Genomic DNA, 23,140 nt, shown 5'->3' with positions numbered 1-23,140 from the left:
CAAACATTTGCTTGCATGTCACACTTATCCACAACTTCCCGCTCGTTTAACGCTGTCGTTTATACGTTTTGACGTAATTCGTGTCAAAATAATCATGGCGCCCTTTGACCGAGTTGGCCTTGCATCATTGAACACCGACCATCATCCTCATGTAATTTGAGCAGATGGAAATTCAAGAAGTACCTAGTGGTGAACGTGTCGTCATTAGTCCTTTAGACTAATGTAGACGAGCCGAGACCTGATGGCTTTTTTGTGGAGGTTAATTAAGATGGATATTTACATTGTTGGACCCCAATCTCTTGCAGGAAATGGCGCGACAAGAAGGTGAAGACTTCGTACTATGCCTTCTACGTTCTCTTTGCACTGCTTTTCGTCGTACTGCTAGTTATATACGCCTACACGAAAAATATGCGTGAGTAACCGTTGTTCAAGCATATTTTCTTGCATTTCAGCCTTCTTTTAAAAACATCCGGGCCCAATTCATTTGAAAGCACGCATGCTTCTTCGTGGCAGTATACGGTCGTCCACATGCTTTATTTGAAAATGAGATTCTACTTTAGCGTAAAATATCTCAAAACGTCCGCTGAAATCGTGTTCACACGAATGTGTAGGATTTAAGTGCCCCTTTAAACTTCAGAGAAATGCAGAAGTTGTGACCTAATTACCTTTGGTAAATGCAGGAGATGGCGATAACTAGGTAAAGCGTTGCTCCAGCTAAGATGGTGCACGAGTGTATGTGGGCCGGCCCGTATGAATGTTCTACTTGTGAAGATTACCGGCACAATTTTCTTCTCACTTTGGAAGTTGGTTATTCGCCAGTGCAGGGAAATTATGCTTGTTACCATCATTGCTCAGTGCTGCATACGACCATGGCGTCGTTGTAAAACGTGTGCAACAGTGTTACGGTTTATATTTCTTGATGAAATAATTACGGATAGATATCATCTGTTACCCACCTTACCTGATCCCTACAAGAAGCGAAAGTTACACTACGCAACGTAAACTTCCCTTTCCTGAACCTAAGTCGAGAAAAATACCAGACTGCAAAATGCAAGTGACGATAATTCTACGATAATTCTACGTTAATTCAATTCAATTCAATTCTACGATAATTCTACGTCTTGCAGGACAGCATTTCGAAGGACAAAATACAATGTATGCTTGACTGGTATTCTAACAACGGTTTTTACGAAAACATGCTGAATACATGAAGTTTTTCAGAAGGAACGGTGTTTACAATCAATAGTAAAATTATTGCTACATTCCTGGAATGCTTTTAAAATGAGACCTGTGACATCATTAACTGTCAAAACATGACAGTTACACTCACACACAGTGAACAATGGAGGGATGGAATGAATTACAAGGAACCACTACCATTGCAAATAGTAGAACGTTGGGGCTCTTGACTAAGATTTTCATTCAACTTAAATGCATTCAAACTTCCTTAAAATATTGAAGACAATGCGAATGTTTTACGGCTATATTAACCAGTCGGCTTATTTGAGATTTAACTTTTACAAAGCGCGACACTCTAATGAATAATTCTAGGGCGCTTTGTTTTTGACGATAGAGCACCTTTAGTAGCTGATGAAAGCTCAAAGATTAGACGTGTGCCCGAAAATTTTGCCAGAAAGGAATACTCGTAGATATCGAAAACCAAATTCCCAAAACAAACACATGGTTTATATGCAAATGGATTGCAGCGATCGTCTTGGTTCGTGCTCAAAATTTTGCCTATCCCACACCTCAGTCGAAAGGCATTAAAAACTGTCGTTGTTATGATCATCATCATCAGCGTACTAAGATCCACTGCAGGACGAAGGCCTCTCGCATTGACCTCCAACTGCTCCTGTACTGCGCTGCTGGAGTCCACTGTTGGCCCCCGAATTTCTTGTTTCATGCCTCCATCGGGTTAGTGGCCTTCCCCTTCTTCAATACCCATCTCTTGGTAGACGCTCTGTTGCCCTAATTGCCCACTGGCTATCGGTTCGTCTCGCTAACATGGCCAGCCCAACTCCATTTTTTTTACTTGAACTATGGTATCTATTCGAGTTTATCCTCTAATCCAGGTAGCTCGTTTCCTGTCCCTGAGTGTTACTCCTATCATTATCCGTTCCATGGCCCGTTGACCAAACCTAGGATTGCTTTGTAGTTGTTTAGTAAGTAGCCAAGTTTCAGCTCCGTATGTCATCACCGGCAGTATGCACTGGTTGTAGATTTTTCTTTTGAGTCACAGAGATAGCTTATTTTTTATTGTTTGGGAGTGCTTGCCGAGTGCTCCCCAACCCATACCTATCCTGCGCGGGATTTCTCTCTCATCGTTGGGGTCAGCATTACCCATCTATACGAGCTAGTTGTATTCTTTTACTTCTTCTAGCGTTTCGTTTAATAAGCTGAAGAGGACGTTTTGGCATGCTTATTCCTCATTACTTTACGTATATTTATTAAAGCACGGTTTGTAGGTGTTCTGCAGTCTCACTCAGCAATACTATGTCGTCCACAAACCTCAAATGGCTCAAGTATTCCACGTTTATCCTTAATCCTATGTTTTCCCAGTTTAGCCTGGAAAAACTGCTACATTATTCCGATTCATAAGAAGGGAGCACCCAAGGACCCCAAAAATTACAGAGCCATCAGCCTACTCTCGATTGTGTACAAGCTTTTTACCATAGGTATAGTTAGCCGCATACAGGCATAGTATTTCCGACAACCTAGAGAGCAGGCTGGGTTTAGGAAAGGGTACTCAACCATGGATCACATTCATGTTGTCAATCAAGTGATATAAAAATCCGCAAAATGCATTAAGCCCCTTTATATGGCATTTACAGACTATGAGAAAGCGTTTTATTCGGTACTCACCGCAGCCATGCTAGAAGCACTGACGGACCAGAGAAAGGAGGAGACGTACTTGAGACTTCTAGAAGACACATATAAGGAATGCATGGGCAGGATACATCTCCACAAGCAACGCTATAAATTCCCGATCTGAAAGGGAGTAAGACGGCGAGATATCACCCCGCCAAAACAATTCACGGCATGTCAGGAGGGGTTGTTTTGATAGAAAAGTGTAAGTCCTAAAAATTATCACAAAACACTTTTTTGTCTGTTCGGATTGTCTTCTCGCCGCATTTGCAACGCTCATTCGCAGGCTAGTAAAATATAGCCGCAAAATTATCTTTTACGTCATCCTGACTGTTACTTTTTTTCTATTCTTCGCACGTCTACTGCACTCGTGGCCACAGCCTGGCTTTACAAGATCCTCAGCGGACGTGAGTGAAATCTAATTGATCTATGTAATGCGTATACGGGATACAACAACTTGCGGCATTGACTTGTGCCGAGCTAGAACCATTGCGGATTCCTGGAGTAACCTCACTGAAAAGCAATGCCGATAACAAACAATGTTTTAGCACTGGATGACACTTGCTAAGAAAAACAGCCTGGCAGCTCAGAGTTGGTGCGTAATGTTCACGTTACAGCTGGCGTCGAGGGTGTGCGGTGAGAAAAGCGTTTTGCACGCACGCACGCACGCACGCACGCACACGCACACGCATGATCAAACAAAGGCGGCGCTACCGCGCGCGTTTTGTTATCGTCAGTGCAGACTGGTGATGCGTAGCCCTCTCCCCTCAGCAATAGGGTTTAATTCACATTGCGTGAGAAAAAGATGGGCATGTCGCCAAACAGAGCCGCGTAGCTTTGTCACCAGATCGGGCGACTCAAAGGCACATGTAAGGCGAAAAATGGTGGCTAAAGCCAGCGGAGATATCTGCCGCATGCTCCTAGGAGGTGTAAAGAGTGCGCGGGTCAGCAGCAAAGGAACAATTCCTACAGCTTAGGCGCGTTGGGCCGGTTGCCTTTTCAGCGGTTGCCGTTTAGTTGCTGGGAAAACAAAATACAGTTCTGCGGCCGGAATTCTGTATTTCAAGGATGCTTGGATGAAGGATGCTTGGTGCCCGTATTCCCTCTGTAAAGAAGTATGACAAGGGAAGCTGTGGCGCGTTATGTCAGAGTCGTCTATGCGGCTAATTAATATGTAATTTTTTTCCGGATAGTCCCGGTAAAACAACAGTTACAGCCGTTTTCTGTCCCCATACTCCCTCCCTAGATGGTCATGTACTGACAGCAGACAGTAATTCTGCAATGTTCCCAGCTTCACTGTGCGCGAACAATTTACCACAAGTACCGGGAACTAAACTTAATGACACAGTCGTCTTAGCGGGTAATTGTCAAGTAAATGCTTTCAGGATACTTTCGAGAACACAATAGTTTGAGTGTTTTCTGTAATCATGCCCGTACAGAGATTGTTATGCTCTACTTTGCGACATACAGTGCGGAAATGCCAGATTACAAAAACCGCACTTACACCGGTGACTCTGAAGTCGGCTTTACTCCGAAACAGGAATTCTTTGTTATGGAAACGTTTAAGCCGTCTTATGTCAAAATAGGAAATTTGTGATTTTTATAAATATTTTTGTATTGGGAACCAGTTTTCGCGCGGCGGAGAAACCTACTCGAGAGGAACCCTGACACCATACCAGCAGACGCTATCGTCATGGCCCACCCTAGAACAGCTCCGTGGTTAAAATCAACCTTTTGGATGCGAAAAACTTAGCGCTAGGTTTTTTGCGCAATGGAGGTGTAGCTGCTAGGTGCACGAGATATGCAGGATTGTTAAATAGCTCTTTAATTTGCGGGGACATCTCTGGGTACGGGTTGTTGCGACCGGGCGGGGGCACCCGATCCGATCTCCGTGGCCTCCGACATACGAGGGGTAGCGTGTATGATGCGAGCGGCCAGCCGCTGTTACAGCCGTGAAGTTCATAGCAGTAGGATAACGTAACTGTTTACTTCATAGCGAGAGGTGAGCCGAAGCCAAAAAAACATACAATGCCCCCACGGGCGAGGTTACAATACAGGACTCGAGCAGAGCGACCGCATGGATTCGCTGCTCAGACAGGAATGATTTTCACCGTTTGGGCTGCTTCTATTTATACCCAAAACCAACAATGGTCAAACGCGAACAAGTAGCCACGCCACGAACATCACAGGCACACACAATGCTCTTTCCACAGTCCGTGAGTCATTGATGGCTTCGTTGCACATGGAGTCCGAGAGAGGGGAGAGAGTGTCCTTGAAACGTGCCGGGGCGCGCTATCGAATGTTGATCGCGCCGATAGCGAAACGTCTGAGCCGGGCATGTCAAGGCGTGACTCACCGACGCGCTGGCACCTGACGGCGGAGGGGCGCACGTCCGTGAAGAATGCCTGGGCGTGCCGCTGGCATCTGGGGGTGCCGCTGGCAACCGCCGGAGGCGCGTTGCAACGCGAGGTGTCTGACCTTTCATGTCGAGACATGAAAGTATGGTTCACCGACACGCGGGCGGCTGTGGCCACGTGGTGGCTTCGCACGTGGTGGCTGATGTGGGAAAATAGGGCGGCGTTGGCCGATTCGTAACAGAGTGTATAAAATAGTATAAAATACTAGTATAAAGTAGTATAAATATCATAAAATAATACAAAATATAGTATTATAATATCAAATAGTAAAAAATACCGAATATAAAATTGTAGACAGCAAAAAAACGTTTGCAATGACATTGCCCTTAGCGTTTGCGTTTTCCATAGCAAAATCTCGTGCTGATGTGACCCATACCGTCGAGCGTATGGGCTACGGCCTCATTTTTTGTGTACTTTACAGATATTAAGCCTTTAGAACTCTCCAACCCATTCAACACGGTGCGTCGGCTTCCGTTTACAGTGTTGTTTTGTTGGTGGGAACATAAAAAAGAGCGTACGCGGGCATAACCCTTACCAAGGACAGCAGCAAGTGGCTACAATTGAAACAGAGTGCTTCATACACGGCGTTTTTTGTAGTCGGGGAGAATTGAACTTTTTAGTGCGACAGCCTGTAATCCTGAAATCGGCCAAGAGCCTTTGGGCTCTAGAAGCGCCTTCGCCGAGTTGAATGGTCCAGACCCCATTTGCTGTGTGGGAGCGGATGAAAACAGTCTCCCATTGCTCTGAAAAATAGTACAGAGCAATGGGGGACTGTTTACCTAAATTTGTCGCCTGGGAACCGGCCCACAGGCTGTGTGCTAAGTCTGCCCAGTCTTTGCCCCAGTGGCACTTGTCAGAAAATAACTTCCAAAGGGGAATATCAGTCACCATGGTAGTTGGTCGTGGCAGTTAATTCGAGGCGAAAGCGTAAGGCAACGGGGCCGAGCGCAGGTCCAGCTGAAACGAGCTCGTGGCCATGAACGTCCGAGTTGGCCCTTCGTCGTCTTCACGATAATCCTCGGAGCATGCCCGATTGGGCGAATGGCGCTTCGGCATCTACCATGCCTTGTTTTGCCACGTTAACTCTTTTTGTCACAATCGCCCCCGGTGCAAAAAGAGCCATCCTGGCTACTCAATGGCACGACGAAACTAGAGGGTCGTAGTAGGGCTTCAACCGATCGTTGTGAACCATTTCACGTTATAGGCTGGCGGAATACTGACTTTACACAAGGTTTGCGCTACAAATTCCTGTGCAGAAGTTGCCAACCGACGGATTGCTATTAACTGAGGGTAGGATGAGCTGGCTGGAAACAGGCTCACTCTAGCTTGTAGTGATGAGCGATGTGTCCGTAGGACACCAGCCGATCCCTGACCGAACAGCGAAGCGAAATAGAGCAGTGGTCGTCACCGGCTGGGTAAGAAAATCCTCGACGGCGTCGAGCGCTCATTCATTCTCGGCCAGGCCGTATACGGAAGCCTTCTTGGCCGTATTTGTGACAATGTCGCAATAGCCGCTCTGTTACCGTTAATCAATGCAACCCGAGATGACCCGGATCATATTCCTTCAGTGTGGTTCGCTTCCCGTCCACTTGTTTTATTCATATATTTTGAGTGAGCTGAATGATAGAGTCGACAGGTCATGCTAATCTTATACCGGCGCTTTTTTGGCCTACTACTCCTGTTTAAGCGTCAACGGCGCGTTGCTTGTGCACATGTGAGGACACCCAGGTACAGACTGGAACATTTTCGAGTGCCTTGGAGTCCTAATATAAGTGTACCTTCGCTCTTTGCACCAGTTCGCGACGTCGCGCAGGGCACGAAGGGAGCCCAGCGGAAGTCAACTGCACCGTACTCGGAGTATCCCTTCCTGAAGGCTGGTAAGTATGGTGTCGGTATGTAGAAACGGGGCCCTCCAAGTAGTCAAACCTTTGGCAAGGTCCCGAAGCAACGCATACAAGGAAGGTATACGTGACCTTGTACGTACACCTGCTGTTAATTTAGGGATATCTTCAGTAGGAGTAGCTCATTGTCGTGCAAAATTGTTAACGCTCTTACGCTTCTTGACGCCGAAAACACGATACGCTGCACACATGTTCGCCACAGATCGCAGTGTGATGGCTCGTCATGGTCCTCTAAACGACTAGCGGAAGGGAATTCCTCAATACTTAGCGTGCATGCTTCTATCCCGAAATAATGGGACTCCGTTCCCAGCAGCAATGGAAGGCGTCTGTGAGGCTGCGCAGGGTAAACCATTCTGCTAAGCAGCAACTCCTCGAAGAGTAAGATAAGATAGTTAAGGGATATTTAACAATAAGCGATGACGGTAGGGCATAAACGCGCTGCGTACGATGCTTGTAACTAAAGGTAGGGGCGTCGACAGAACTTTTCATAATGAATAGATGGCGCTTACCCTCACCGAAAATGCAGGAACAAGCTGTTTGTTAGAAGGTGTCTCTTCTCAGTAAACACGCAGAATGATGACGGCGATTGAAGAAAATTCGCAGAGTGCAACAAAGTGTTGCAAACTTCGCAGAGAAACTGCGAGCTTGCCTCCGTTAATAAAACAAGCGTTATGCATGGCGCAGGTGCACTTAACCTTGTATCCTAATAACTGTGGTAAATCGCTGCGTTCAAAATGGGCCTTGACCTCGTAGCCAAATAACGTGGCGTTTCCTTTGCGGCGTTCAGAATATCTGTCAGAACGGATTAAAAGCTCAACTTATCAATATGACTTTTTTTGAGATTTGGGAAATCTCACTCGGCGAGCGCTGCCGTGGGTTGTAGTGCGGGTAATCTTTTTTGTAGGGGAATTGCGCCATTGGTATTAAAAATAAAATTCTGCGTAGTAACTTGTAGTTTACGTAAAGGTATCTTCCATCAAATCATACGTTAAAACAGTAACGCTGCTTTCGAAACTTGTTTTTGTACGCTTTACCGTAACAATCACCAAAAATTCACACACGTTTTACTTAAACCTCGATGAATTTTCGCCATTATCGCCTCTCCAAGCGTCAATTGACCAGCGACGATGGCAGAGGCGACATGTTTTGCATCACCGCCGATGCTCCATACAGTGTCCTAAAGCGCAGTATACATCATGGGTTTCTGCACAACGTGTTCGCCCTTGAACGGCTTCTTTTTGAAATTGTCTGTGTAGGACACTCTACGATGCCTGCAAGTGCAGTTATGTTCTCCTGACACTAAGCAATCAAAAAGCCTATCTACGTATTCTTAAAATTATAATGTGGGGCACCCGTCCCAAAAAAGGAAAAACACCTGCGGATGGTGCGAAACCTGCTGCTCGTACTATTTACGTGTCTCGTCATTTGTTAGCACCCATCGCTACGACGTGACCAATCCTGGCCACAACCAGAAAGAGAGAGAGCAGATTCGTGCCTAAATCAACCTGCCTCCTGTATATACAGTGACTTTTTGTGTTAAAAAAAGCATTCAATGGTACCTTGAAAATGCTTTTAAATATTCTGAATTCCGGATTTAGAATAAAACCCGAGTTTAAGCAGACAAACTACACAAAACCAAAACTCGCATTGTTTATTGTCATCCGAAATTGAATTACCAGATGCCCGACTTCCTGAAAAATCACCCTGAAATTCTAACTATGATAGAAGACGTAAAATTTGAACAAGCATTCAAAAAGAAATGAGACATGAACCTCGTAGAACTACGTTGAATATTTCGTATTGTAACTATTGCTTCTTTATAAAAACTGAAACGTGATTTGTTTTGTAAAATCCTATATTGTACCTAATTTTTATTTATGATGACTGACAGCTAATTTTCTTGTTTGTATAGTTGCGTTCAGATATTTTGCATGTTCTTATAGGATATGCCATTTCCCGAAGTCCTGCGAAACGGGGGAGAGGAGGGGACGCCAAATAGTCACGCTTTCTTTGCCTTTTTGACCGTTGCCCTCCACAACTGTAATAGCTCATTTATCGCAATTGCTGTACTTGTTGCCAGAAAAGAAATTAAAAAAAAGACAGGAATATCGTATCAACCGATTTTTTTTTTTTTTTTTTGTTTTGCGCGCCCGTGATGGTACAGGTTCAACTTCGTTCTCCCTGAAAAAAAATTGGCCGATTATCTGCTCGCGCGTATACGGTCTTCTGGCGCCTCTGCCACTTAAATACCTCTCCTCTTTCTTTCCCATCCCTCTCACGTTCTTCCCTCCGTTCTCGGTGCACCCATTGGAGGCATGCTGCAATCAATTTTGTAGCGTAAGCTACAAGGTTGAGGTTAAAGAAGGGTACATGATCGCCCGAGGCCGAGGTTGAGCAGTTTCGCATGGACTTTGAAGAGCCGCGCTACGCAAGCGCGAGGAGCATTGCATTGCATCGCATTTGATTGGATTGGATTGCCCGGATTAAATTGGATTGTATTGGATTTGATTGGAAATCAAATCCAATTGGAGCACGGGTGTGTAGAGAATTGGGTCTGCACATTCGCCGGTGTGCGCATTCCAGAGCAGTGACGTCATAGCCGCGACAGGCGCACAGGCGTGCCCAGCTGTGCGCCTCCGTTGCGCAGTAGCCAAGTATGACGCTGCGCCGGAGCCGCTTGATAGCCGTTTTGCGTGGCACCTGGAGAGCCGTGCTGCGCATGCGCGAAGATCAGTGACTGGACTGGACTGTAGCGTACTGGACTGGACTGGACTGAACTGGATTGGATTGGATTGGATTGGATTGGATTGGTCTGGACTGGATTGGATTGGATTGAATTGGACTGGACGGGATTGGATTGGATTGGTTTATACTGGATCGGAAATCGTCATAGCAGCAGTAAGCATGACAATCAGCTAATCCTAGACAACCAGGAAACCCAAGAATATCCAGCTGAGCCTTAGCTCACGCTACATATATCCTGGCATAGCCGAGCTAAGCCACTGCTAATTTTTTTCCATGTTTTCCCTGCTGGCGCGCCATCGGTTCGGACTTGGTGCTCAATCCACTGCTGTATTTTGTGGGTAAAACATTGTTTAATCTCGCTTGTTATTTTGCTTTCGGAAAAGTTGAGCATCGATGTATTCTTGATTAAAAGGACGCGGTATGTAGCAGTTACGTATTGTCTCTTTTTCTGAGATAAGCCTAATGTTGTAACAAAGATAAGCCTAATGTGTAACAAAGATTACACAAAATGGAGCATGTTTCTAGATTTAGTACATCGGAAACGTTTTGCCTCTATAAACGCATCCTTCAAGAATTTAATTAAATTTGGCCAACCGGCTGAATCAAGAGACAGGCATGTAGACCGACAGACCAAAATTTTTCTGTTTGAATAGGCTAAGAAAGAGTATCGTCTTTAAAAAATCTAGAGCTTGGGAAGCTGAGGCTCTGGGAAGCTGCCTATAGACGGTACTCGTTGAAAAGTTTAGCGGTCAATTTCTTCGCTTAGCAACACTGGAAACGGCCACAGACATGGCCGATGCGCCACAGACACGGCGCAGCCTTCGCCACTGCGGCCGCACGCCGAAGAAAAAAGACACCGGCGTGCGTCACCTGCTCCGTTCCAATCCGATTCTAAACTGTGGCGCCAACAGAGATGTTATTAATCGCACTCACAGTGAACTCGACGCAATACTTTGTGTTCGGCAAAGAGTTCGTAACGTGAAACACAGTCATGTGTTTCACAGTCTTGCACGGACACAGTCATGTGTTTCACGGGATGGCGGCACGGACAAGTGCCGCCATCCCGTGGAGCTTGACATAACGAGTGGCGGCACACCGTGGCCTTCGCGATCGGCTACCGGCGGCGCGACACCGGCATCAAATCGCGGAAGCCACGGGCGCACTCACACGGTTGCATGGAGGAGAAGAGGGGTGCCTGATCTGCGGGCCGGCCGTGCGCGCAGCGTCGCCTAGCAACAGACGCTTGGCCACAGATATAGCGGCGCACACTTGGTTGCCTGCATACATTCCACACCATTGAATACCGAGGATAGCGAAGCTGATACTCTTGTAGGATTTGCTATGGTGGGGGTTAGCTATATTGGGGATTTGCGATGTGTACTGTAAGAACAGTGGCGCGGTCCCTACCTCAAAGTCCGAGGGCACTCGTGATTGGTGGATGGAGACAATGCGCCGCACAGGTGACCGCCAAAGAACGCGCGTCATTGCGCAATGTCAGGGAAGAGAGAGACGCCCCGCGTGGCAAGGAGAGTGCACGACTCCGGAAAGAGGTGTCGGTGTTGGTGAGTAGGATAAAGTGCGGCTGTAACTATCCTCCCACGAATATGAACACTCTTCGCTGTGCAAAACACCATGCGGGAAAGCCAGCTTAGGCAAAACAAGCTTGCGCCGATTCCCTTAACGTCGGCTTCGCTTCTGAACGGAAATTCAATGCTGGGGAAACGTTTTTCAATGAGCAATAGAAGCCGTCTTATGTCAACATACGCACGCCGTGGACCTCTTTTATTTTTTTTTTTTGTAGCGTGAGCTACACTGGCTGAGGTTGTGCAGTTTCGCGTGGCTCCTGGAGAGCCGTGCTGCGCATGCGCGAGGAGCAGGGACATCACACGGCGCACAGAACGTTGCTCGCTGCCTGGCGTCTCTCACACACCCCACGCGCCCAGCGTCTCCACCGACCTCCGTTCAGCACGTGGCGGCCCGGTCCATTTGATGATCATGCGAGGGGTATCCGGGTGTGCAACCGATGGATCATGCGTCACAGCAACACCGGCGTGCGCCCGTGGAACCAGCTTAGCTCTGGGGCGATTGGTGTCGGTGCGCCCGAGCCGCTTGATAAATATACATGTGTCCCATAATGCGTATACCGTATGTGTGGGATTGACACGGCAGTAAGAATGGTAATCAAGCTATCGTAGACAACAACCAAAGTAAGAATAACCATCTGAACCTTAGCCCAGGCTACGTATATCCTGGCATAGCCGAGCTAAGCTGCTGCTAATTTTTTTCATACGCCGTAAATTGTTTGTCTACTCTCGGTTTGTCATCGGACACGATCTGCTGAATCACAGCCATAGAGAGCTTCGCTGTAAAAAGACGCAGACGGTATTCGGACAGCACTTACAGAGTGATTTTTCATATCACTGACGTCTTTTGCAAATACACTGATGCTTATGTGTTGTTCGGGTGTTAACGCAGAATCGTCCGAGGAGGAGGAAGATGGCGCCGATGAGAACGACGGCACGGACTACGCCACGGAAACAAGAAGCGACGCCCGAGGAGCAAGGGACGTTGTTTTCGAGAAAGACGACATGCGGAAATAACTCGTTTGAAGGACAGGACCACCTCGAAAACGCTGTTCCGGCCATGGTTGCACACTACACGAAGTTTCGATTCTATTTGCGACAATTTCCACCTTCTAATTTTTAATAACGTCAACTTCCACCTTCTTTTTGAAACTGAATGCCTACTTACTGGAAATGAAACGTTACAGAGCGCGGATGACGACATGTCTGCAGACTGGAACTCATAATTATAATTTTGAAATGTAACAGCCAATATTTCTATCATGAAACTTTTCAACGTTAAATTCACAGGTCGCGCGCGCTTGAGAACCTTTCAGCCTATTCACACAGCAGTCGGTGGGATCATAATGCTGGAGGAGTTCTTTTCTTCGATGCTTTCGTAAACCAGAGGAAATATTTACTTCAGAATAAATATGTAGATTCACTCACTCGTAATTTTAAACAAACATTGCATGCGGTGATTATGTCCTCTGTATTTGTTATGGTATTGTGTCATTGTCAATATAAATCGATTAATTATGGCAGAATACCAGTTTAAACATTATTAATGACGTACAAAACCGGGAGAGTTGGTGAAGGTTCATCTTCCCAACGCAAAAGCCGACGGGACAAAGGGAATAAAAAATACAGGGCTCTTCCTTTCCTGTTTTCCCCTTCGGTTTCTGGAAGTTCTTGAAAATATGTGATTTAAATGTGTGCGGTATTCTTGTTAACTGTGTCATGAAAGAACTCTAGCGACAGCCACCTACTCGTGAATTGTGAATACACAACCTATGTGAGAGGGAACACCGCAGAGGGCTCATTGAAATGGATGTACTCGTCCAATTTATTTGCCGTTGATATGACCGCAACTGTTCACCAACTTCAGCCCTTTCTTCCTTGAAACTAAGCGAACTTTCTGCGCGCCGACGCATAGAATCACTCAGTTTTTTCCACCGCATCATTCACTCTCCGTATCGCTTGTCATCTGCCGACTATGTAACACTATGCAAGCTGTCAACAAGAAGCAATCATCACTTTAACCTTTCTCCTTACCACCCACGCACTGAAACATTTAAATTTAGTATCTTTCCCCGTACAATAGAACTGTGGAATTCTTTGCCAGGCCACGTGCGTTCCCTCCCATTGAATAATTTTTAGCTACACTTCAAAAGAACCAACCACGGCTTTTCTTTTTCCTTAATACAGATATTGCATTTTCGGTGATTTCCACCTAGTCTATATCTACGTGCATGCTTTTCGATTTGCCCGTGCACAGGGCACGTTGACTATGGTGTTAAACATGCGTGAAAATGTATAAATATTGCATAAATACGCATACCTTGTTTATGTTACGCGAGAATATATCTGCATAATTTTTTGCTTACTTTGTTTTTATGTACGACTGCCGTACACCCGTGCATGCACAAGAGGTTGTACATCCTCCCCACTCCTGCTGTAGCCCCGCAGGAGCTGCAGTATGTTCAAATAGATAAAATAGATATGTTGATGTAGCAGTGGAAAGGGACGGGCAAATCGGGCGTGAGCTTCTTACGACAGTTTTCGCCGTCATTTGGTCAATCCCCCTTGTTGGGTTTGTGATAATGGCGGGTGGGTATGTTGAGGTTCCGTCCTGGCGTTCTCGTACAAAGGCCGATGTTTTTTTATTCTGTACTTTTAAACATACTCTTTTTCTCTAAGATTAGGTTTTGGTGTTTTAAATCATTGCTTCCTGTTCGTTAGGTTATGCTAGCATAGGGTAAAAAAATTCCCCGCATTTCCCCGAGGGGAAGAATGTGAAAGTGCGAATGCAGGAGTTGAATTTGCGCGGTTCGGTAATGTTCGCGAATGAGAGATCACACACACACACACAACTACAAAGAAAGAAAGATGCATTTATTCACAGACGCCTATTTGTGTTGTCGTTGTACTTGATTGCTAGAGCGTATCTCAGCTTTGAAATTTCGTGTCAGTACTCCTTTAAGCGGGTGCATTAGCCCTTCTCACGCGCGATTCCTGGCCAATCCCCCACGTGGGTATGTGCCATGTCAGCGGCCAGGCAGCGCGCGCCCATCTCCCCCCGTTGACAAGGAAGACGAGGAGCGCGCGCACCCGCAGCTGTTGCTATGCGGACGGCGGCGGAATGCGGACGGCGGCGGACGCTTCAGGCTCGCTTAAGAAGTGCATTCGCACTTAAAACGCGGCATTTTTTTCAAAAGCTGGTGGGCATCGCTTTAGTGCAGTGCTTATAATAGCTTGGGACACCACTCTGTAGACACAGCCAGTTAGAATTAGTAAAAGGGGAGTAAGCTTCTGACGGCAGTAATCACCGCGAGACAGTCGACAAAAGTGGTACTACATCCTATATTCACCAGTAACGTGTGGTTGCGATAATGATTAGCTTAGCCACATTCCTTGTAACGTCAAACTCGTGCGCCTGCTGTCGAGATTTTTGCAAGTCGAAGGTCGCGGCGCATTTGCTACGCCCACCATTAGCCGGAATGGCGGTGGAGGAGCGCGTCCGTCTCGTATTTCGGAAGTCCCTGATTGAATTCCCGCCAGGACACAAGTTTTCCAAACTTTATTATCGAATAAATTACCTAGATGTGCTTATAGGACCATCACTGAGAAATTTGCAGCCAATCCGAGTAATATTGGACAGATTGTTGTCTGAGCCGTCGCCCATTTTGTGTTCCGCCGTTGTGCGCGCGATGCTTACGCTTCTACGTATGCCCAGTAAACTAACGCTGCGGCTTTAATATGCGAAACGTGAACAAAGCTCCTGCTGAAACACCATAGGGGCAATTACGCTTATTCAATAAACAGCCATGCCATACCTAGGCCAGTAAAAGAAAGAGATATATGTTCATGTCCAGCGGATAACCGAAACGCTTTCTTGCTTTCTGTGAGGCGTGATCGAATGAGTCCTCCTCGTGGTAAAACAAGAAAAGGATTTACACCCAGTCAAATTAAAAAAAGGCACTTTTGTACTCGCGAAAATGCGTTTATTATTCCTGACAAGGTACGCATCACATTGGAAACTGTAATCAAAGAGGCCCGCTTCCCCATATCATTTATGACCGCAAGAAGAGCCCCGACGTATTGCCCCATCCAAATCCCCTCTCCACTGAGCAGTAGGGCATACTGGGGACCAGCGATCACCTGCCGGACCAAGCCCTCCTGGCAAAAGTTTGGTGCTGGGCCTCCTGGTACATAGTTTGACGTACCCTTGAACCGAACCTTGAGGACGCGTACACAACCAGAGAGCAGTACAACACACACGCTAAGACTAGCAACAGTTTAATGAAAGAAGTTGCGTAGGGAAAACAAAGTCAGCTCGTGTGCCCTCAGAAAAAAAAATGCTGGAAGCTCACACTAACTCGCAAGACTTCAAAGGTAGGGAAGCTGTACGCAACCTTCACGACCATCACGAAGGTTTAAAGGCCAACTGCACTCAAAATTTCGACCTCTTGAAAACTATATTTCCGTATAGGCGGCTGAAAAGGAAAGCAAGTTGCAAAATACAACTGTAATACTCGCGTGGACGCTGCAAGCGGTCACCAACATGCGGCGATTTTGAAACCGAAACCGATGAGAGCGGGGCCATTGCAGTGACGTTGCAGCCGTCCAGCGAGCGGCCGGACGGTCAGAAGCTCGGGAGCAAGCCTGCGCGCAAGCTCTACGCGGACACGGGGCAGCAAGTGGGTGAAGCGTCCGCAGCAGAGCTCGACCAGTTCTCCAGCTGCGTGGCTGGCCAGAGGAAGAAGCTTCCGTCGGCTGGAACGTCGCAGGCGCGTCATGGCTGTTTGCGAGATCCGCCGGCAGGTGCACCGTGATCTACTGCGGAGCTTTCTTAAACGCATCTGACTCATTAACGAGGCGTTTCACGAGGCTACCACTCGTGTCCCAGCTGATTTGGTGATACTTACTACACATTAAAAATAAATTTGGTCCAGGCGAAATTTGAGTGCAGTTGGCGTTTGAGTGCAGTCCACGATAGCAGCCGATGTGCTTTTTTTTCGCAGCCGCAACGACCTTTACTCCATTGTTGGGGCTGTATTTGTGAGCTGCTTTCATTTTTATAGCAAGTGATAATCATTGGACATCACCTTGGAGGGGCGTAGGCTATGACGTGTCTTTCTTGTTCCAAGCAAGTATTGCCGCAATTACGGCGAACGCTGTAGTTTTTTTTTTTTTTTACTGCGAAGCAGTACACCTCTAACCAGCAAAGGAAATTCTCGTGTCCGCATCACTAGAAAACTCCAGGCTTCAACTGGCCAACTCCAGGCTTCTAATGGCTACACAAACATCCCAGGCTGCCACTGGCTACACCCTGGCTACACAAACTACCTACTGGCACCGCCAGGGATCGAAGCTGGGCCCGTATAGAGGAGAGTGGCGAGAGCCCATCTTGTCCACTAAGCTACGCCCAAACTTGGAGACGGGGGAGACAGACCGTGGTTGGTATTCAGCGTCTGGGGTGGGGGAGGGCGCTCTTTGGCGGCGACGCATGAAACAAGATGGGAAGCACTGAGACAGATGGTGCTAAAGACGCGTGTGTCGCCCTCCTCCTCACTCTTCCAAAGACGCTAAAGATGGCCGCCAAAAACAGCGTGTTCCAAACTGCGTAGTAAGGCACCTGCACGTGCTACATCAAAGTAAGCAAAAAAATTCTGCCACCTCCACGAAGTGAATGATGATGAGAGGGGCGAAGCAAAAATGCGTATCGGTAAAACCGCGAAACATTCCCCGCACATCATATAAAGACTCGACACGTCAAGCTTTCCACCGCTCCGTTGACACGCCTGTCGATGACGTCGATGTTTGTGGTGGTTATGTAGGGGTTGTTTTGGACGATGAGAATCTCCATGGGTAATTGGAGAATTCGGTATGTGACATTTTAGCCACCTTGGCTGTCGCCTTCTGCAGAGCGTATTGTGTCGTGTACCCCCGGTACGTGTCTTGAGCTCGCAGGCGACGAACGACAACCTCTTCTTCTTCCTCATGTCCTTGTTGGGTAGCAACGAATGCGTTAAACGTTTTGTCCTCTTCGGCCAATCTTCGGTTGGCCAATCCCTAGGGGGATGCTGCCGCTATCATGATTAATGTGCCGTGCCGTATACAGCAGAAACGAGGGACGGCACACGGCCCGAGCAAGAGGAGCTTCGCCCCTAAAAGAACACAACTCCCGCTCACACTGTTCCAGACAGGGGGCGCTCAGGCACTGCGAAGGCGGGAAATTTGAATTGCATTGGACAAACCTTGGTTCAATTCAGAGAGGAGTGAGACAGCGAGGCAAAGAGCGTGATGGATAATAGCAGTGAGCGGATGGCATGTCGGAATTGAAGTCACGCCGCATGGGTAATCGTTGTGGGTGTTGTTTAGAGTTTTTCAGCCCAACCACCTTCACAGGGTGGACTGGAGCCAATTGTTTTGCCAATTTTGGCCAATCTGCCTAAGTGGGTATGGGTGGCTCGAAAACGTGCGCACAGGACGCTGGGCTGTCGTCGCGAAGCACGCACTCACGAGCGCTAGATTTCCTTGATTTCGTCAACTGCCGCGCGGTCATCCCGAGGCCAGCGTTCCCGTGCGCGCACTCTTTAATTTCTTGGTATTTTTAACTGCGGACACGAAAAATTACGTCTTCCTTGGCAGCTTCGCTGTTAAAAAAAATTCCCCGCATTTCCCCGAGGGGAAGAATGTGAAAGTGCGAATGCACGAGTTGAATTTGCGCGGTTCGGTAATGTTCGCGAAAGAGAGATCACACACACACACACAACTACAAAGAAAGAAAGATGCATTTATTCACAGACACTTATTTGTGTTGTCGTTGTACTTGATTGCTAGAGCGGATCTCAGCTTTGAAATTTCGTGTCAGTACTCCTTTAAGCGGGTGCATTAGCCCCTCTCACGCCCGATTCCTGGCCAATCCCCCACGTGGGTATGTGCCTTGTCAGCGGCCAGGCAGCGCGCGCCCATCTCCCCCCGTTGCCAAGGAAGACGAGGAGATTCCTGGCCAATCCCCCACGTGGGTATGCTATGCGGACATCGCCGGTGGACGCAGGTTCAGGGACCCTGCAACACTCTTTGAGGAGTGCAAGTAAACCTGCGCAACGCTTAGATTACACTGCCAGGAATACCTGAGCCAAATATTACACGTGCATGTGAAGCGGTGAGCGCGCAAATCGATGTGAAAGACGCGGAAAAACAAACCGCTCTCTCTTCAGTTGTCCTCATTATGCATGGCCTGAGGGACGTCACATAGGCCATGGCTGCCCGATCGGCTGTCACTGGTCAAATTCGCGGGTAGATTCTCCCATTTCCGTCGTCGTCATCGCTGTGTACGAACCTCTTCTATGCCTGAACCTGTAGGCACAGTTTTGCCGTTTCTTTTGTGTTTTGAGTGCGTGCGGAGTTTGAGTGATGAGCTCAATACTTCCCTTTCAACGGGACCACTCGACTGCAAACGTTTATTGCTTCAAAAACGCCCTACCAGCCCGAGCGCGCACTTGCGAGCAGGCACCCATGCCTGCTTTTTTGTGGCACCAGACCGGAAATAGGCCCCTCCGCGTTGCGGAGAAAAGGAGAAAACTACCCGGTATATGATATATCGAAGGCCGCCGAAGAGAACGCCGCGAGCCGCTCTCCTCTCCGGGAGAGAGCGCGCAGCTTTCGTCGCGTTGCCCGCGGTCGAGTTGAAAGGGAACTATTATGCGCGATTTCTCATCGCGCGTAGTTTCGTTAATTGTGAACGGATTTTCATAATTCTTGCGGGAGGAGATTTCTGGGACAATAGACTTTATCCCAAAATACATTACTAGTAGTCGATGGCAAGTGTTGCAGGGTCCCTTAAAGAAGTGCATCGCACTTAAAAAGTATAATGGCATGCCTATGACTCATTTTAATATCGGCACTGTTCAAACAGCCGGCTTCTTTGCGTCATAGTGAAGGCGCACTCGCGCACTGGTTATGATTGTGCTTTCGCACTTAATATACTTCCACCAGCTCCCTCTCGCACATTTGACTCCTTACCAATAATCTGTTTTGTCAAATAGGGGGTGCAGCCACACGCTCGGCAATGGGCAGGCAAATTTTACTCTCCGCCTTAAGCTACGTACACACTAGCGTCAGACTTGCCGTGCCGCCCTGCCGACGGCCACCAGCGGCGTCTCGCCGCAGCGTTCACCCGCAGCCCGGGGGACGCCGGTGGCGGCCGACGGCAGGGCGGCACTGAAAGTTGGACGCCAGTGTGCACGTAGCTTTACGTGACTGAAGTATCCTGTTGTTTTCGACGAACGTTGAGACAGCCTCCCTTCAGCGGCCTGTGGTGGTTGACATTTGTAGTCACTTCATGGATTTTGTGGCCTTGCGGGTTGTGCACGTGTTCTTCGGTTTGCGCTCTCTTTCAGTTTTGGAACAAAGGCGTGCCAACTTACCCGGTTGCGAGCAACTTGGCCACAGTTGCGAGCTAGCGCCGCGTCGGTTCCCTTCCTTTCTTCATCCCTGTGTTCTTAGGTCCTCGATGAACAGCGAGATGAACACCTACAAACCAGGCCGATCTCCCCCACTGCAACGAGCAGTGTTCTTACAAAAGCATCAGACCTGTTTCTCGGGATAACGATGTTTACAAACGCTAAACCCGAAAGCCATTTTTAAAGGGAAGCTTTATATGGCTGGCTGACAGGAGAGAGGAAAATCCGCTGGTACCGTGTACATGTAGACGATGTAAACGGAAGAACGACCGAAGCGAAACTGAAGCCATGGCTGCCCGTTACGGGAATCATCACTTTACTGACACGGTAAATCCATGATGATGATCATGACTGGCGCATAGCCAGCGGGAGATTTAACATCCTCCCGCGCGCGCAACGTTCTTGTCTGCCTCTGTGGAAGCACGCTACTGTACATGCTGGCCAGTCAACAGCTTCTCCAGCTGAAACCACGACCGCGTATCGGCCAAATTACAATTCATAGCCCTCTAGTACGTGTCTTTCCGGATGGTTACGCGCAGAGAGTCTCACAGCTAATAGGAAAGCTTGAGCGTCATGTGAACTCTGGTCAATCCCTCGCTTTGACACTTCTTGAACATCTCCGCTCTGGTCACTACGCGCTCAGTTTGACACTTCTTGAACATCCCCGTCCTCCGACGCAGTTTGAACAAGCGAATCTGGTTCTTTGGAGCATCACAACTCTGAAACTTTGCACTGCGGCATGGCGAACACCCGGCTGGGAGATTTTACCATCCTCCCAGGCCTGCGAGATAGTTCATGGTGAGTAAACAACTGGTCCACAAACCTAATTATTGGTCGCGAAGGTCATTCCTTGTACAGCTGCCGGCAAATGCTGTCCCTTTTCGTCTCCAGCGGTGCTTGCACCGTCTTGCCGCCTTGAGTATTGCAGCCTGGCCCCTAAAAGTTGAAGCGGATGTCAACCAAACTCTGCGCCTACCGTCCTGAAAGGTGTGATGTCTTGCAGCCTTGTAGCCATTGCCGGAAAGCTGTAGTCGGGCAATTGTAAATGTCTCGGTCGGACGGTAGCTCGTGTGCAGCGAGTCCAGCCGCGCCCTTACGACGGTCTTCCACCGACCTCGGATCGGCCTTTCGGGAGTTTCTGGTCTCGACGAGTTTCTTTTTGTGCTCGCTCTCAGCTCACAGTACAGTTCTGGTGGTTCTCGACCAAGTCTCGCGGTCTCCTGGCATAGCGCAGAAGCGGTGAGCAAGGGTTGCTCAGCTTTTCCAACATAAGTGAAATGCAACGACTCAGTTTGGCACTTAGGTACAACCGACCGCACTACTTCGTCGGTTAGAGCTGTTCGGCTTTCAATAACTTCTGCTAAGCATTCGCCTTTTGTTATGTCTGAACAGAAGACATGTTCGAACTCACACGGTGGAGGCAATGTCTTCTCTCGTTCTGTATGGAGCAAGAAGCTCTTGTCCGCGTCGCACGTCGCATTAGATGGAACTGGATCTGCTTGCATCTCCGCCCTATAGCAGTTGTAGTCCAACGAACGTCCTGGTCTCATGCTATCAGAAGTCGACATTGCAGGCAGTGTGGCAGACGTGAACATCGACGTATCTGGCTTCTGCACGTTGTCAGTATCGGGAACGTCCAGGTTGCTGTGGACCGTCGCGATCAACTTCAGCAGAACTACTCGCGAGGTCGACGTACGCGACCCGACGTGGGAAGGGTCGTCTGGATAGGGTGAGGTGCCCTTGCCGGTACATTTAATGCCGGGTGCCCGCAGGTCGCTCAAGGTCGATTGCAACCGACTGAGGGCCTGGCATATCCTTTCCTGATATTGCATTACGTCGTGAAAATCATGTTCAAACTCGTCTCCTTCGAGAAGCTCATCTATCGCCTCGTTCGGCTTGTTAAGTTCGGTGTCTTTCCGATCGAGCTCGTTGACTGCCTCAATCAAGTCCAACGCAGACGGTGAAGGAGCTTGCCTGAGCTGGGTCGCTGCCTTTAGCAGCCTCGTAACGGCAGTGTGAAGAACCTTCCTCAACGAACGCAGGGCGTCCAGGTACTCGCACTGCAAAGCGAGGTACCGCGAGGTACTTGGCAGTGCGAGGTACTTGGTACTCAGGGGACGTACAGCTGATCCCAAGCGTGGTACCCTGGACGTGACGGTGCGTATCTGCGTCCCGTTGAAAGTTTCCGTCAGTCGTAAGTAGGCTGTCAGGGCCAGGCATGGTGACCTCCGGCTGAGGGCGGGGCAGTGGCGGTCTACGTGGCAGTCAAATCACGGGGTTCTACGAACCTCAAGCCGGAGGAGACGTCGCATGGTCTCCTTCGCTGCACGTGTTCATTCTCCCGGGCTTAACGGCACCAAAATGTTAACGGAAGAACGACCGAAGCGAGACCGAAGCCATGGCTGCCCGTTACGGGGATCATCCCTTTACTGACACGGTAAATCCACGATGATGATCATGACTGGCGCATAGCCAGCGGGAGATTTCACAGACGGTGCAGAGTATGTCACCGTATACATCAGAATAACATTTTAGACTTTTTTTAGGCGAGTGCAGCGGAAAAGTAAGAATAGTTAGCTATCAATACTCGAAGAGAAGTAGTAGTTTCCTATCGCTTAAACCGGTTTATGCCCTGGAGCGCAGCGAAAAGCCCAACGGTAGTCTTGAAATCGGAAGCGCCGTGAACAGCCGGCGACAAAAGAGCGCCAGGGCGTCGAAAGAGCACGCAATGAAGAGGCTGGCGACCAAAGAACAAGGCATTAAAACAGCACTGCGCGCCCTTCTGACGCCGTGTCGTTTTGTCGCGTGCCCTTTTGTCGCGGTACCTGGTACGGAAGCTGTGCGGGAAAAAAAATGGCGTTATCATCCCGGTCCTCCGTAAAAGAAGGCGCTGGCTGTAGACCTAAAGCGCTATCTGAGCTATCTGTTGAAACTGACCCCACGGCATGGCGTGGTGTCAGGATCTACAAAAAAATTATTCGCGGAGTATTCAAGGTTTCGAACGGTCGCACACCCTCAAATATACTGACTGGTCACTTCACTAGAAACGTGTATCAAATTTCGAGATCTCAGTTGTTGACCTGTGCCTTGAGCTATTTTGTAACCCGTCAAACAAATGAAAAAGCAGGGTTCGACACAGGTGACTATTTTCATACTTTTATTGCAAATATTTGCGATTT

General features: G+C 48.2%; 1 long non-coding RNA gene across 1 annotated transcript; it reads left to right on the top strand.

The window, feature by feature from the left end:
- Positions 1-308: 308 nt before the first annotated feature.
- Positions 309-13,173, top strand: LOC144180703 (uncharacterized). The gene is made up of 4 exons (XR_013324517.1): positions 309-412; positions 3,246-3,272; positions 7,079-7,159; positions 12,404-13,173. It is a non-coding gene; the product is annotated as an uncharacterized LOC144180703 (long non-coding RNA).
- Positions 13,174-23,140: the final 9,967 nt, after the last annotated feature.

Source organism: Haemaphysalis longicornis, unplaced genomic scaffold, assembly GCF_048455015.1.
Source record: "Haemaphysalis longicornis isolate Haplotype H1 unplaced genomic scaffold, Haemaphysalis longicornis Haplotype H1 scaffold_4, whole genome shotgun sequence".
NCBI classification, from domain to species: domain Eukaryota; kingdom Metazoa; phylum Arthropoda; class Arachnida; order Ixodida; family Ixodidae; genus Haemaphysalis; species Haemaphysalis longicornis.
This window is presented reverse-complemented; position numbering and strand designations above follow the sequence as displayed.